Raw genomic sequence first — 17479 nt, 5'->3', positions numbered from 1 at the left:
CTTATAAGAGCCCTGGTAAAAAGAGAAGCTCACCTTCATGTCCTGCCCTGGTCAGCACCTCCTTAGTGCAGCCGTGCCCTCATGGCACCAGCTCCCTTTCCTCAACATTGCCCTTCTTGCTCCAGCAGAAACTTCCTGCTTTAAAGTCTGCACACAATGAGCAACCATCCCTTAAAGGTCCCCTTCCTGCCTGAGGACACATATATGCAAGATAGTGGTAACAGGAGCCCAGTACTCTGCCAGTCCTCCGAAAGGTTCCCTGGTAAGTATATCTAGACTACCAGCACAATGACTCCATCTCAAAGCACTCTATAAAAGATAGAATATGCCACCCCTAATTATGGCTTTTTTGTTCAAGAATTATTTTGATTTGATTATCTTGAAAAACTGCAGATATAGGAGAGTCTCTTGTAATAGAAAAATTTTTTTGTCCTTGCTTGTTTTTTTTTGTTTTCATTTTTATTGGTTATTTCATTAATTGACATTTCAAATGTGATCCCCTTTTCCGTTTCCCCTCCACAAGCCCCCATCACATCCCCCCACTCCCCTGCCTCTATGAGGGTGCTCCTCCTCCAGCCAATCCACTCCTGCTTCAGCACCCTAGCATTCCTCTACCCTGGGTCATCAAGCCTCCACAGGATCAAGGGGCTCCCCTCCCAGTGATGCCGGACAAGGCCATCCTCTGCTACATATCCAGCTGGAGCCACGGGGTTTCCCCATGTGTCCTCTTTGGTTGGTAGTTTAGTCCCTGGGAATTTGGAGGTCTGGTTGGTTGATACAGCTCTTCTTCCTATGGGGTGGCAAACCCCTTCATCTCCTTCTGTCCTTACCCTAACTTCTCCATTAGGGACAGTGTGTTCTTACTAAGGAATGGGTGACTAAATCACTGAAGACTCTTGTCAGTAGAGAAGGACTTTATTAACAAATCAATATCAAAGGACTCTAATAATAAACCTTATACTTGTTTAAAGGCATTTCTGAGAATAACTCCCACTACCAGCTTCCCAAATGCCTTTGCTCCAGCTAAATATGTTATTTATGCCCAAACTCAAAACTCTCCTCTGAGGTATAATCATTTACTTCAGGTATCTCTGAAAACACATAAAATGAATGTGGTAATAAATTTCTGTTTGCTTTCTCCCTATTCAATATTCTTCTGTTACGGTAGCTTCTGTGTTAAGGTCCCAGAGTGATTAGAGAAGCTGGGCAAAAGAAGGGCTAGGAGAGAATTAACCAAAACGTAAGGATGTAAGGAAAGGTGTGTGGAGACCCACCACTTTATAAACTCATTTTAAAATATAGGCTCTAAAGAAAGGTTTTGAATGGATGGATAACACTCTCATAAGTCATAAGTTATTGAACAGAAATGTGAGTGCCAGACATACCGCCCTTTGAGTGTCTGGACAAGGAGGCCCAGTTGTCTCTCAAGCAACACAAGCCTTTGGTCTGGTTGCACACCAGAGCCAGATGGTAAGGACACTACTGCTGAGGACACCAAATACTTGGTTTGCTGTGTGCTGGGGAAATTAAGATTTTCTATTAGGGTTCTTAGTTTCATTAATGATTAATTCTTGTTTTAAAGACTCAGAGGATAGAAAGGTGGCACAGCAGTGTGGGGTGCTTGCTGCTCTGTGGAGCACCTGAGTTCAGTTCCTAGCATCCATGAACAGTAGCTCATAACCATTCATAATGCCTGCACAGGCTCCTGCGCACATATAAGTTTTCATGTGTGTATGTGCACACACAAGGCACATATAGGTATACTTATAAATATACATATACATAATATACATCATATACATCATATACATCATATACATCATATACATCATATACATCATATACTTATACATCATATGCATATACATATATTTACATCGAAATAAAAATACTTTTTAAATGACTTAGAAGGAAGTTTAAGGAAAATTATATTTGTGTTTTAGTCAAATAAGAGGAGAGACAGGCTGCTTTAAAGCTTGGTAACTGTTAGGAGGAGAAAGCTAGAGAAGAGACAAAGACCAGAAAGCAGGCAGGTTCATGCTATGATACTGACTTGCCATGCAAGATGTGGCGAATGGGGCTATAGTAGCATGAAAGTTATGAAGGGTACTCAACTACTTTCTGACTGGATTTGAAGCCTGCTCCGCAGGAGGGAATTCAAGCCTGGTATTAGCAACTTGGTCCAAACCCTGTGGATTGGGAGATTATGACACCCCCCACCCCCTGGAGTGGAGGGTACAGGGGTGTGGATTGTCACTGTTGTTTTTTGCTAAATGGACATATAGTTGAACTGCCTTCTAAACATTTATTTATAAATGTTTTATGTTTATAGCTATAAACTAGTTCTCAAAGGCTCCAGGAGCATTGTGGGAGAGGAACAAGAAGGATGTAAGAGCCAGGAGTTATGGGGACATGCTGTGAAATGTTATCTTCTGAACACAGAATGGCTGTTGCATTCACAAACTTACATTAGCTATGGTGACCTGCAAAACATGAGCACAAGACCAATCCACATTCCAGTATGTACATATGAGGAAAGGGATCATGAGGCTTCACTCCTTGCTAAAGAATAACTGTGTTTACTAGCTGCTGCTTTAGTGATGGAACCACTGGTAAAACTTACCTATGATCCAGTAATAACCTCACATCCATACAAATGCAAGAAGCACTAATTGAACTTACTGGGTTATTTTTTTCAAAGAACATGAAAGTAGAAGGAGAACAAGTCTTAGTGTTCTATTGTTATGAAAAAGACACCATGACCATGGCAACTCTTATATATGAAAGTATCTAATTGGAACTGGCTTAAAGTTTCAGTAATTTAGTCCATTGTCTTCATGGCAGGGAACATGGTGGCATGCAGGAGACGTGGTGCTAAAGAAGTTGAGAGTTCCACATCTGGATCCTGGATCTAGAAGCAGCAGAGGAGAGATACTAGGCCTCCTTAGGGCTTCTGAACCCTCAAGTTCCTCCAGTGACACTCTTCTTCCAACAAGGACATTCTTCCTAATCCTTTCAAATAGTGCTACTCCCTATGTCCTAATGACCAGCCTCAGCTTGGAGAGATGATCTGAGGAAGGGGTGTCTGGGAGCAGCAAAAAGAACAACTCAAAGTCACATTGTGGGTTACAAGCTGATGGCCTATGTTCTGCTCGAGAAAACTTTCCAGATTCTCTCTCTCTCTCTCTCTCTCTCTCTCTCTCTCTCTCTCTCTCTCTCTCTCTCTCTTGCTTTTTCTTGCAATTCTAAAACCAAAAACAAGAACAAAAAACCAACTCTCTGGATAGCTTATCTCCTGGAGATCAAAAGCCCAGTCTTTTATTTATATATCAATTCAGTTTCTTTTGATTATTCCATGAGTCAGCATCTCATGACCCCAGCCCCTTGATTCTTATAAAGAGACAACAAGCACATAATTTTATATTGCAAATGAATTCAGAAATTTGCCTGACTTTGTTAAGTACAGACAGTTAAGATAGGTAGGTGGGACCTAACTCTGAAATTACTATTTCTACCATGCCCAGGCCTGGACCTAAACTCTCTCTGTCCCAGGCTGACTGAACTTGGGAGTCTTCCTGCCTTTGTAAGCACAAACAATAAAGTTAGCTGGGTGGGCTCTTACCTTTCAGTCACCACTCCCTAAATCTCATCTCTTACCTCCTTCTCAGTATCTTTCTGACAAGCTGGCTCATAGTGCAGCTGCCTTTTTTTTTTTAAATCTGTGAAGCGCCTTATACACTTCATGTTGCATTCAAGTTATATAATCTTGAATTCATGTTTTCAGAGTTCTTTCCTACAACCTTAAAGGCTGACCTGAATCCCTGAATGCATTTAACATTTTTGCTGAGACATAGACACACCCTCACCTCTTAGACCCACACTATCTCTGATTATCATGGAGTCATTAACTTTAACAGGGAGAGGAACATGAAATTATATACATTATTGTACAAATAAGCCTTACCCTCACAGGAATAATTAACACTTGTGGAGGCCCACACCTTCCCGGCTCTGCTCCAGGGATCATGCTGTCTGTTGAGTGGCCAAACCAGACTTGGCATCTAAGCATTCAAATGTGGAGTCATTCTTATTCAAACCGCTACAGAAAACAAAGGTTTTCAGAAGGACTGGGAGGGAGTTGGGGGTTGGGAGGAGACAGGAAGAGATCAGAGAGGGAGGGAGATAAGAGATAGGGGGGTGAAAGAGAAGGAAGTGGAATGAAATTCTAATCATACTACATTATATATGTGTATGCAATTTTCAGACTAAATTAAAATTTATTTGAAAAATAAAGTTGTAAAACCATAAGTTTAAAAAAAATAGAAATTGAATATTCTTTGCATAAATTCTTAATAATGACCAGTAGAGACTTAATATTGTGATTTAATGTATCAGAGCTTTTCATACTTTTGCAGGCCTGAAATTCACATGCAAAGATGATCATTTCAATTGCCATTGCTTTCATACATTATTCAGTCTCAACCTCTGTTTGCTTTTGACAAAGGAATTTGTTGCTCTGGACCTCTCTTGGTTCTTGTGATCTCTGTCAAAAAAAAATTCAGACAAGAAACAGAAGGAAAAAATATAATACATATGCAGAACATATTACTGAGTATAAAGAGACTCAATGGCTGTGAGCAGGCAAATGGCCAAGACCTTTTACCCACTGGAACTTCTAAACTATTACAATGAACTGCTTTTCCTAAAAGGCATTTTCCTCTTTGGACTAACACTTACCTGAGGCAAATTTCTATGTCTATACCAAAAGGCCTATGGTTTGATAGTACTGTTAAGATTTCCTGCACAGTTCAGAATTGTCATGTCTCCACTCCTTCTCCTGACAGGAATCAGAGTCCTATGGTTTACAAGCTGCTGGCTGAGAGGGAAGGGCCCAGCCCTAGACTTGTTTGTTTTTGTCAGTATGACACAAACCTAAACGTATCTCAGAAGAGGGAATCCTAGCTGAGAAAATGTCTTCATAAAATTGGCCTGTAGACGAGCCCTTGGAGTATTTACCTCAGTTAATGATTGAAGTAAGAGTATACAGCTGACTGTAGGCAGTGACAGCACTGGGCAGATGGTCCCAGGTTGAATGAAAAAGCACACTGAGCATGAGAGTAAACCGCCTGCATCTCTCTCATATATTTTATGGCATGCAAGCATGACCATCAGAAGCACTTCCCAATCATGAGGGGGTCACCATTGTTATTACTTGAGTGAGGATATAGACTCTGGATGAGACCCTGAAGCAACAGATTATTGATCTGGACACAAAGAGGTTGTATTTAAAACAAGGTATCTGAAGTACTCAATTCTCTTCAGGGACAAAATTACAATTTAGTTAAAAGCTCTTAATTGGTCTTATTTTTGATTCTAGAATTCCTAAAGAATTGAAGGTCTTTATTGCTTGTTGTTCCACCGAAAGCAAGAGTTGGCAGAGGGAAACAGGTTCATTGAAGACTTTGCCTGAGGACAATAGAAGAGAAGGTTCATTCTTGATCATCTCCTTCATTAAGGGATCAGGGACAGCACAGGGACTTTATGGGACATGGGTGCGTATAAACGGTTCTCTGGGAGAAGAGAACTGGGAAAACATATTTTTTAAAAAAATAATTCACTGGAGTGGTTTACACAATAGGTCTCAGGAAGGCTGACAATAGTTGCCTGCACATTAGAAGTTTCTCATTTCAGTCTGGATGCCTTAGCAGTCTCATTGGGGGCCTGGGAGATCCCTTGGGAATCACTGATCTTCAGTTCCTGTTGTAGAACTAAAGGAACTGGAATCAGTGATAAAGAAAATCTCCACATCGGTGGAGAGTCACAGCAAGCACAGAAACTTGCATTCAAAAAGAGGCAGGGGTAGGCTGACTGGACTGTTCTTTCCTCTTTGTGTCCTGGCCACTCACCAAAGGCAAAGGTTTCCAACCCTGTGGAGGGAGGGGGGTGACTTTCTGAAAATACTTCACAGACCCACCCAGAGTGATTCTTTAATAAGAATTCTAGATCCTGTTAGGCTGACAATCAAAATTAACCATAACAAAGGGTTACAATAAGAAAATAGACAGGAAACTTGAGCTGAGTGGGCCCTTTCTTTTTAGAAGGAAACTCTTATTGAAAGTCCATCCAAATCCAGACTTGTGGAGCCAGTGTCTGCATTTCCTTTTTCTGATAAATATATTATTGTTATTTGTTAGATCTGGCCTTTAAAACACTGATTTGTTCCTTTAAGACACTGATCACTGAAAAGCCAGATTCCTCATCCAGAAAAACAAAACAAAACAAAAAACAGGTCATGTCCCCTACCTCAGGACTCAGATAGATCTATCTATGTATCTATGTATCTGTGTATCTGTGTATCTGTGTATCTGTGTATCTGTGTATCTATCTATCTATCTATCTATCTATCATTTATCTATCTTTTGGTCTATATATCTATGCATCTATATATGTATCTATGTATGTATTATATGTATATAATGTACATATATATTATGTGTCTATATATCTATGTATCAATCTACCTATCTACCTATCTATATCTATCTATCTATCTATCTATCTATCTATCATCTATCTATCTATCTATTTATCTATCTATCTACATATATGGTACAAAGAGCTAAAAAGTCATGTCCTTCTGTGACCTCACAGCCCCTACAATGTTCCTCCTCAGTACCTGACTCCTCCACACTACCCCTCTTTAGTTTCCTTTTCTTCTGTACCTCTGCAACATCATGTTGTCCATGGTGGCTATCTTTCTTACTTTTAACTATCTGTCTTAGTCGGGGTTTTTATTATTATGATTAATATCATGTTCAAAAGCAACTTGGGGAAGAAACTGTATATTTTGCTTGTATATCTTGCTTACACTTCTACATCACAGTTTATCACAGAACGAAGTCAGAGCAGGAATGCAAGAAGGACAGGAACCTGGAGGCAGTAGCTGGTGCAGAGGCTGCATCCGTTTCCATCAGTTGCTGGATGAAGCCTCTCTGACAATTGAGCTAGGGACCGATCTATGAGTGTAACAGAATATCATTAGAAATAATTTCATTGATGTTGTTACCAGTCATGTTTGATTCTATCCTAGGTATCTGGGCTATCCCACCTCTGGCTACTTGCCCTCTAGGCAGTGTCAGGTATAGATTCCCTTTTAAGCATAGGTCTAGGCTGCACCAGTCATTGGTTGGCCATTCCCACAATTTCTGTGCTGTGTTTACCTGAGCACATCTTGTAGGCAGGACAAATTGTAACTCAATGATTTTATGGCTAGGTTGGTGTCTCAGTCCCTCCACTCTAAGTTTTGCCTGGTTGAGGGAGATGATCAGTTCAGGCTGCATATCCCCCATTGCTAGGAGTCTTAGCTAGGATTGTCCTCATAGATTTCTGGGAGTTTTTATAGGCCTCTAGCTTACCCCCTAGATTGTCCCCCAATTTCCAGTTGTCTCTCCTGGTATTCTCTCCCTCCCTCTTCTCCCAACCTGATCCTGTCCCTACCTGCCTCCAATCCACCCTCAATATCTATTCTATTTCCTTTTCCCTAGAAGATTCATACACCACCCCACCTGGAACCTTTTGGTTAATTAGCTCCTCTGGGCCTGTGAATTTTAACACAGTTAACCTTTACTTTAGAGCTAATAATTCATTTATAATGAATTCTACCATGTTTGTTACTGTTGTTGGGAAGTTTTAAAACTACCACCTTTGCCCAGGTTCAGACCTGGCTTCCCTTTTGTTCTACCTGGCTTTAGCTCCAGGAGGGTGACCATGCTACCAACCCTTTCCTTGACCCTTGAATCTGTGGATTAAAGGCATATACACAGGTTGTTACTTTACAATTTGCCTTCTAGGCACAATTGCTTGGCATTATTATCTCCCACCTGAAAAAGCATGCCGTTACCAATTTATTATCTCTGTCTCTCCACTGGCCCTAAACTTCAGTGGATAGTCTCACCTAACCCCTGCCAAACATTTTTGACCACCCGCCAGTAGTGGAGGCCACAAGCCCCAGCAATTTCCAAGACATACTTTGTTGCTGCATTCTTCTTTCTTCAAAGCATCTCAAAAAAGCCTGTCTTTCTTTCCCTGCATCTGCCTTTTCCTTCTGGGAACCGGAAGTCCCACCTATACCTTCCATCCACCAATTAGCCCCTGGCCTTCTTTACTGACAAATCAACAACCAATTGGACAATAGGACATTAGAATCAGAACCTCCCATTACATGTTATCTCACTCAGGAAAATTTTTTTCTAGTTCTCTCCATTTGCCTGCAAATTTTGTGATGTCATTGTTTTAAATAGCTGAGTGATAATACTCCATCGTGTAAATCTACCACATTTTCTTCAGCCATTCTGTTGAGGGACACCTAAGTCATTTTCAGATTCTGGCTATTACAAATAAAGCTGCTATGAACATAGCTGAGCAAGTGTCCTGTGGTAGGATGATGCATACTTTGGGTATATGCCCAGAAGTGGTATAGCTGGGTCTTGGAGTAGAACTATTCCCCATTTTCTGAGAAACTGCCAAACTGATTTCCAAAGTGACTGTGAAAGATTTTGTTCACACTTGCAATGTAGGAGTATTCCCATTGCTCCACATCCTTTTCTGCACGAGTGGTCTCTTGAGGGTTTTGATCTTAGCTATTCTAACAGGTGTTAGATGGAGTCTCAGAGTCATTTTGATTTGCATGTACCTGATGGCTAAGGATGTTGAACCTCTCTTTAACCTTGCTTCTCAGCCATTAAAGATTTCTCTGTTGAGAATTCTCTGTTTACAGCTGTACCCCATTTCTTATAGCACCCAGTATCACTAGTCCACAGGTAGGACCACCCACAATGGGCAGGGCTCTGCTCCATCACTCACTAAGAAAATATTTACAGATGTGTCTACATATCAGACTTATGAAAACATTTTTTCAATTGGAGTTTCTCTTTTCAGATGACTCTACCCTGTGTCAAGTTGACATAAAACTAGCCTGTGGTGATTTGAATGAGAATGTTCCCCATAGCCCAGGACATTTGAGAACTTGTTTCCTAGTTGGTGGCACTCTTTGCATGGAGGGTGGAGAATGGGGCTGTTTAAAAGTGTTGTCTTTCTCAAGGAAGCATGTCACTGGTGTTAGGCTTTGTTAGCTTAAAGACTATTTTCCTTTCTTGCTCTTTCTGCTTCATGTTTACACTAAGGTATAAGCTCTCAGCATCCTGCTCCTGCCAACATGCTTGCAGCTGGCTGCCATGCCTTTTTGCCATCATGGTATCTTACACCTCTAGTGAGAGGGCTAGATTGATTCTATGACAGGCTTCACATTGGCAGTTCAGGAGACTAGGCCTAAGAACTAGGCAAGCCCAGGCAAGTCAGTTACTAGAAAAAACACCCAGGCTTCAGGCAGCTAGTCAGAAACTGCCTTGCCATCAGAAGCTGTCCCACCATCTGACCTGAAGCAAGGGTAATAATATGTCAACGACAGTTTCTAGACCTCCCCAGCAACAGTTTGCAGTCCCCATGCCCAGGTAATGGTTCTAGAATGTCCCTAGAGATGGAACAAGATAAAGGTCACCTATCTGGGAATTCCCATAATATGCTTTAAATCAGGCATGTGAGCTTACTTGGTTGACTCCATCTTGGAATGGGAGACCCCAGCATGCTGGACTTCTGCAGAATAAAACACTCATTCCTTTTGTATACTATTTGAGTCTTGGGTGTCATTCTATAAGTCCAAATGAACTTTTTCTTCTATAAGTTGACTTGGTCATGGTGTGTTATCACAACAACAGAAAGTAGCTAATGTCAAAGCCTTTCTTTCCCTTTAAGGCCCTGTCATGTAGCCTCTGACCATGTCTCCTTTGTCATTCCTGTTTTTCTTAGAGGGCTCACTTCTGAGGGGTAATTTTGTGTGGGCTCCTTTCCTGAGCCAACTCATCTGTCAGATCTTTTTTTTTTTCCTTTTTTTTTTTTTCTTCTAAAAACTACTTTTCTGCAAGTACATTTTCCTAGACTTCAGGAACAGAAAGTTTGTTGCAGAGTACCACAAACTATTCTTATTGAAAGATTAGAGGGCACAGAAGGGTGAGCAGACCATACTTCTGTCTCTCATCCCATCTCCCTAAGAGTTGGAAAAGTTCGGCAGCTGACTGGGAACAGAAGTTGGTGTTTGAAATAGAAGGTGTTAACATAATGAAAGGCATGCAGGTCCAGTCAGAAACTGAAGCAAAGCAGAGATATCTTCCTCTGGTGGGAACACCAGGGTAGATCTCAACCTCCTGAAGCCAACTGACTGAAGCCATAGCAAGAGATTCTATTTAGCAGAGAAGAATAGGGAGAGGCAAAAGGCAAAGGGGAAACACTGTTTGAAATTGACTTCTATTACAGACTCAATTATGCCAAGGGGCTAAAGAGTGGTAGTTAGTTTTATAGATAAAGAACAGTTGCAGTGGGAAAACAGTTGTAATGCAGAGACAAGTCAGAAGCCTAGAAAAATAATTGACAGGTTGTTATCAGGCTACTTCAGGTTTCTGTTTGTGAGTGAATATTTAGGCCAAAACCAAGCAAACAAAAACAACAAACACACATACATACACACACACACACACACACACACACACACACACACATGAAACAAAACAAAAAACAAATTCCATCATTATTATATCAGTTGAAACTGTCCTATTTGGTATATCTGGCTGTCATCTAATATCATCATTGCTCAGAAGACGAGTGTAGGAGGTGATTTTTAGAAAACGGTGCCCTGTCTGGCTTATTCCTGGGCAGCCACCATGTTCTCGCTGCTCCTTGACTCTGACCAGAGCTCTGGCTAGCTAGATGTGCAGGCCCTGGCACCCACGAGATGCCAGCATGGGGGATGGCTCTGCCAATCCCCCACACTGCATCCACAAAGCTCGGCAGAACCCCAGTCAGTATCTACCATCCTCGCAGTACCCAGTAGAAATGAGACCCTTAAAGCTTAATGATTATCTAAAGGATTTATATATTTAGAAATGCTCAATCAACAAGATGCCCACACAATTAGAGTTGTTACCCAATATTAACCTTTTGATAGAAGTTGCTACCTAGGACAGCTTTCGACCCATCCGTGGTTCTCCATGGCTGATAGCGCCTTCTCTCCTCCCCTTCCTCTCTTTCGTTTCTTCTCCCAGCTCCACCTCCTCTTCTACTGTCTAATCACTGAGCTCCACTGCAAGTATAATGTAGCAGAATAAATATCCTGCTACAGATGAATAGCTTAGTTTCTACTTAGGGGTGTGGAGCTTTACAGTGAGATGCTCCATTTGAAGTTCTAGCCTGCTCTCTGGGGTCTTCTATAGGAACAGAGTTCAAAACCATGCCCTTCTATTATTTATTTATTATTTTATCTTTTAAACTTTCACTATTCATTTTATACACATGCATGTAGAGGTCCCAAATTGCTGGATGTTCAGTATTTTCCTTGATTTTTTTTTTTTCTTCATTTTACTTTCTGAGGATCTCTCCCTGAACCCAAAGTGTGACAATTCTGGCTAGACTGCCTGGAGATCCTCTGTCCCTGTCTCCCAAATGCTGGGATTATAAGTCTTAGGCTTGACAAGGGTTCTGGGGAATCCTAACTTTTGTCCTAACATTTGCATAACAAGCAATTTTTATTAATTAAGCCATTTCCATAACTCTTATAATTTTTATGTAAGAGTCAATACACACAAAGATGTTAGAATTCTACGTGTTTACAACTATGTGGTATTTAAAACCTTATGTGGCATCTACATTGCCTTCTTGGATCTAGTAGTCATTTATCAATAATGGAGTAGCTGAGCAAGCATTCTTTGAGTCTGATTTAAATAAATAGAATGTAAACAAACTATGCCCTTGGATTTGGAACCATGTTGATCGAATAACTATGTACATGCCTTTAAGAATACCATTGAAAATAAGAAAAAAATACACATTACCTCTAAAAAAATCAGAGCTGTCCTTGACAGTAGCATCAAAAGATTAACAGCAGGTGTCAAATCGTGTAAGTTCAGCTGTCTTCAATAATTCAGTTTGGTAACCTGTATCAATCATCTACTATGTACAAGCGCTGGAGCTGTCATTTCCAGGAGCATGAAGACGAATGAGACACAGTATCTATACCAAAAGAACTGACCCCTTTCTCATCTGCTAAGGCATTGTCCACTTCCAGCAAGGCTTATTTTGGTAAGAATAAAACTCTGCACCTTGTTGTATAATTTAATTCCTATGGTGAACATCCTAATGTATACATGAAGGAAGAAAGGAACTAACAAGCATTTTTTCCCCCTAAGGAACTAATTTCTGTTGATTGAAAAGTCTCCTTTCCTAGTCTACTGTCACCGCAAACTTCTTTTATAGCCTCTCAAATATCTGTAAGTTTTCTTCAGTTTCATTTAAAGACCCATTTCCCCCTATGTCTTATTACTCAAAAGGAAGAGAATGAAGCTGCTAAGTAAAGCACAAGGCCATTGAAATAGCTGCTAAAGAAAGTTCCACTTTGTCATAGGTAGTTAGAGAGTGCCTCTCATGCTGAACATTTACACACACACACACACACACACACACACACACACACACAGCTGAAAATGCTGGAGGCAGTCAAGTCTAATGCTGCCAGTTGAACTGTTTGATTTTGAATCAGCAGCACAACAGAGTTAACTGTCTAAAGGAGACCTGTTAAAAGGATTGAGAGCCTAAGGCATGGCAATGACCCTTTCCCTAATGCCCTAGAGTCTTGTGTCCAGTCCAGCCAACTAGGCAGAGAAAGGCATGGTCGTTTGTGATAGTGTTCTAGCCGCAATATAGATATTTTGAAAAATGTTATTTCAAAATATGCCACTTTAGCAAAAGAGTTATTTTTAACTAAAGAAAATAGATGGTCGACAAAGACAGGAAAAATGTTTTATGTCTCTCTGACTGCCCAGAAGTAAACAAAAACCTTCTTTTTTTTTTTTTTAATAAAGCTTTCATAGATGAAATTTACACATGTAAATGTCTCTTTAGCAGAAGAGGGCGACACTAATCAGTAACTCTCACCATCCCAGAGGCTGTTATCTGCATAACGAGACAAAGCTTATCCACCAGCTATTTCCTCTCTTCGTTATCCGATAATTTCTCACCCCTGCACAGAAACCCATAACTACCCTGTTCTTTACATAATCTAAGACAGTTTGTAGCTTGAATCATCTGTTAATATACTTGAAGGAACATTTATTCCTTCATAAAATCCTATGAATGCATACACATTAAGACGTCTACTCTTCATTTTAATGCTTTCTTTTACCCCCTCCCCCCAACCTCGCCCATGTTAATGTTTTCTCAGTTTGACTTATCGGCTTCGGATACTGAACCTAGGATATCAATGTTATGATGGTGATAAGAAAGAACTTTGTCATGAGGCATGATCTGGTCATAAACGTCTATTTGCTGATAGAAGACTGAATTGGGGGTTCGTAAAGGAGATCTGTGATCATAGACTGAGGAAACACCTCACCGGTGAAGGATTATCTCAAATGACACACCTCTGATCCCAATCATTGTCACAAGACCTGGTCTTGTAAATCCCCAAAGATCATGATTTCCTCGTCAGCACATAGGTACAATTCCTGATGTGTACAGTGGGCAGGCTACACATGCAACTGCCCTGAGGGTCTCTTGCTGATCGCCAGGCTCATGTAAATGAAAATACATAGGCTTCAGCTGAGTGTTGAGGAAAGCAGAGGTCATATGATAGGAAATAGAAGTATTGTAGACATTTCTTCAATGCACAGAATTTCCAAGACCAACAATTTGTATGTATGAAGTCCTTATTTTGGCTTTTAGTGTGAAAGACTTCAGTCCATGGTCAGATCACCCAGTTAATGTTGTTCTGAGACCTTCAGTGAAGCAGACACCATGGGCAGACATGTGGGAGCAGAGCTATTTGATTTACAGCAAACAGAAAGTAACTAGATCAAAGGCACATCCCCCTGTGCCCTTCTTTCAACCAGGCCTTACCTTCTAAAGTTCCAGTATTTACATTTAAATACATTAGTGTTTTAAACCATTGATTATACCATTTTAATATGATCTTGATGTCTCTAGAAACACACTTGAAGTTTGCTTCACTCATCTCCTAGGAACTTCCCAAACTAAGCAAGTTGACACTCAAGATTAAGCACCACAGTGAGTGAGATATTTGAGTGGTCTTAAAGCTCAATACCAGTAAAGAGAAACATTTCTCCCCCTTCGGTGGGTATATAAATCCTAGCAAGATTTAAAATAATGCTTGCTTTCTGGGTCCCCCGAGACATCTCTAAACAGAGTTGATCTGGATTATAGGAAAACATAATCACACTAACATAGACTAAATCCTTCCCTTCAATCAGGAGAAGATCAAAACAAAATTTTGGGCTCTCTTGCGTTCTTGTGCTCATACAGGTCTGAACTGTTCTTTCTACTAGTGCTTGATCTAACATCTTATTCATTTCTATATGCCTAAGACTCTCTAATTCCTCTAGTCTAATTCATCAGTAAACCATTAAATATACTCAAAGTAAAGACATGGTGGGATGTGGTTTTAATCTCATTACTCTGAAGGCAGAGTCAGAAGGATGTTAAATTCAAGGCCTGAGTTATATAACAAGGCCCTGTGTGGAAAAGAAAAAAGAAAAGGGGCCGGAGTGGTGCCTGGAAGTTAAGAGCCCTTGATGTTCTTCCAGAGCACTTATGTTTGGTTCCAAGCAACCCTGTGTTTGCTCACAGCCATCGATAATTGCAGATCCTGCATTCCAGGGATCTTGCACCTTCTTGTGACTTCCTTTAGCAAATGCATGTAGACATGCAAGGCAAAACCCTCATATAGATTAGATAGATAGATAGATAGATAGATAGATAGATAGATAGATATTAGATAGATGATAGATAATAGATAGATGATAGATAATAGATGGATAGATAGATAGATAGATAGATAGATAGATAGATAGAACATCTTTTTTAAAAAGAAAGGAAGGGGAAAGAGGAAGAAGAGGAGGAAGGAAATGGAAGAAGTAGAAATGAAGAGAGAGGGAAGGAAAGGCTCCCATGGGGGGAAAAATTGAACTTTTATTAAAGACAAGTGAGGTTTTTGAAGAATAAATTGGAAGATAAGGTTTGTAATAATGTTTTAAATGTTGCAGTTGGTTTTGTTTGGTTTGTTGGTTGTTTAGTTTTATTTTGTTTGTGTATAGTGCTGGGGATTTAAAATCAGGACTTCACACATGCTAAACCTATGCTCTACCACTAAGCCAGTTTCCCTAACTGAGTGATAGTATTTGGTGGTTTTAGGAGTTGGAGGAATCCCTGAGGAGTGACCTTCTGAGTGAATGTGTGTTGCTGGCATCAGAAGAGCTATGCCAAGGATCCTCGCCCCAGACCCTAAGGGAAATGGCAAAGCCTTCCCTTCTGGGACATGTGTGGATATTGACAGTGTGTGCAGAAATATCTGCCACAGCTTTCTGCCCCAGCCCCTCATGGCCTGAAGACTGAACCCTTACAGAGACTGCTCCTATTCAAATTAGTTAAACCTATCTCTTCTCTTGTTTATCTCTAATAACCCTGCTTCTCTGTTTAACTCTATCGATTAAACATACTGAGTTTCTGAGGTACCAAAGCTTCTCCATCCAAGAGTCCCAACACCCAATCCCAGCCATTACTATCTGTCATTTCCTCATTTCCTTGAAATCCAAGTCAAGTCCAAGGTCCTGAGGGTGAGCCAGGATGAGGCGGGTGGTACACTGGTGGACATATTTTTTCTCTTATCTAGGGAAGCAGCACTCATTGGAATAGGGGGGGTTATATAATAGGCACATACTCCTACTCTACCTCCTCCCAAGACCAGTCTTGAGGAGGGAATACATGGCAGTCTTGTCTCCCATAGGCTTCTGTGTTCAGATGGATAAAAGACATTAAAAGGACTTTGTTCTACATTGACTGAATCTCAATGTCCTCAACTCAGAATAATTGCATATAAACTCTGAACATTGTAGGTTCCCAAGTGTTCGTGGAATGAAAAATAAACTGAATGAAACACTATGTAGAACAGTACCTAGTTGAGAGAAACTAAGTAAGAAGCTTGCAAGACCAATCACTTACAAGATTTTACTTTCTCAGAGCATCCCATATTTTTTTGATTTCTACTTGACAAAGCTGTGAAATGCACGTCTTTTAGAATTCAGTGAGAAGAATTAACTCTAACCCGGCTAATGGATTGTTGCTAAAATTCCTTCCCTTGAAAAGAGACATAAAAAGAACTCCCCTGCCCAGCCTCCCCCCGCCCCCCCTCCCCCACACAATATCCCAAAGACAAAGCAAGGTAGGATTCTACCAAAGCTTACCTGAGAAGCAGTGAGTTTTTAAGCTTGCTTACATAAAAATGGGTGACAGGTTATGAGCAGGAGAATGAGTGGTGTTAAAGGAGCCGCACTGTCAGGTCTGTGACCCTCCCTGCTCCTTCCTTCCAAGAGGAAACCTCAGCAATCAATAAGCCCTTCTATGGTGAGCTTCTGTGAGCAGGCCTTACTGGGAAGCTCAGGAAGGTAGCAGTTTGGCTAGGAAACTAGTCCTGTACTACATGGACCCAACTGGCAACAAAACTACCTTCCACGTGTGTTTCTTTTGTGAAACCAGAGCTTTTTCTATATTTTCTTTTGTTTTTCTTTGAAAACTAACTGGACCTGGAAAGTCAAACTTTATGAATGGTGACTCTAAAAGCATACCAAAGGACTCAGGAAATACTACCTTTGTAGTCTGTCATCTTGTCCAAGTATATTTAGTGTTATGATTCGAGTCTGATCCTTCTTTAACAGGCTCGTGACTTTTAACATGTGACCCTAAACTAACCTCATGGTACTACTTCGGGAAGCTGTGTGACCTGGTTCATGGAGGCGGATGCTGGAGGCAAACACTGGAGGTAAATTAACCTAACCCTATTTCTGGCCCACCTCTCTTTTCTGATTATCTGAGACATGAACCGGCTACAAAGCGAGCTCCTGCCACCATGCTCTTCCCACCACGATCAATAGTTACCACCCACAGCCTTGAGGCTGGATGAAATCACCTGTTTACTTCAGCTGTGTATTCTGTCCCAGTAAAGGATATAGCTGGGATGACTTCATTCACCCTCAGAGTCACCTGGAGAGAATGCCTTCCCCAGAGCCACATGTTCTAGGACCTTTTCCATTTTACCTCCTTGACTGGCTTCAGTGGGGACAGTTTCTCTGCTCCTACTGCAAATGGGCTAGCACAGGAGCAGACCAGCACAGGATTTGGAGATGGTTCCTGGAAGCTCCTGATAGCTAGCTGCCCAAGCTGAGTTTTATCCAGACTTTTATAAGCCAGAGTGTGACACCTTCAAATGTGTCCCTTCAGCTATGGATTGCTGTGAGCTGATTACTTAGAGAACTCACAAGCACAGGAGATTCAGAACAGATGTTGCATGAGGGAGAGAAATTCGTGT

The 17479-nt window shown here is 40.9% G+C and overlaps 1 long non-coding RNA gene across 1 annotated transcript; it reads right to left on the bottom strand.

Annotated features, from left to right (window-relative positions):
• Positions 1–572: 572 nt before the first annotated feature.
• LOC143443767 (uncharacterized) lies at positions 573–16252 on the bottom strand. Its single transcript, XR_013113067.1, has 3 exons — positions 4408–16252; positions 3965–4127; positions 573–3085 (listed from the first exon to the last, which is right to left on the bottom strand). It is a non-coding gene; the product is annotated as an uncharacterized LOC143443767 (long non-coding RNA).
• Between the last annotated feature and the right edge of the window lie 1227 nt (positions 16253–17479).

Source organism: Arvicanthis niloticus, chromosome 10, assembly GCF_011762505.2.
Source record: "Arvicanthis niloticus isolate mArvNil1 chromosome 10, mArvNil1.pat.X, whole genome shotgun sequence".
In the NCBI taxonomy this organism is placed as follows: domain Eukaryota; kingdom Metazoa; phylum Chordata; class Mammalia; order Rodentia; family Muridae; genus Arvicanthis; species Arvicanthis niloticus.
This window is presented reverse-complemented; position numbering and strand designations above follow the sequence as displayed.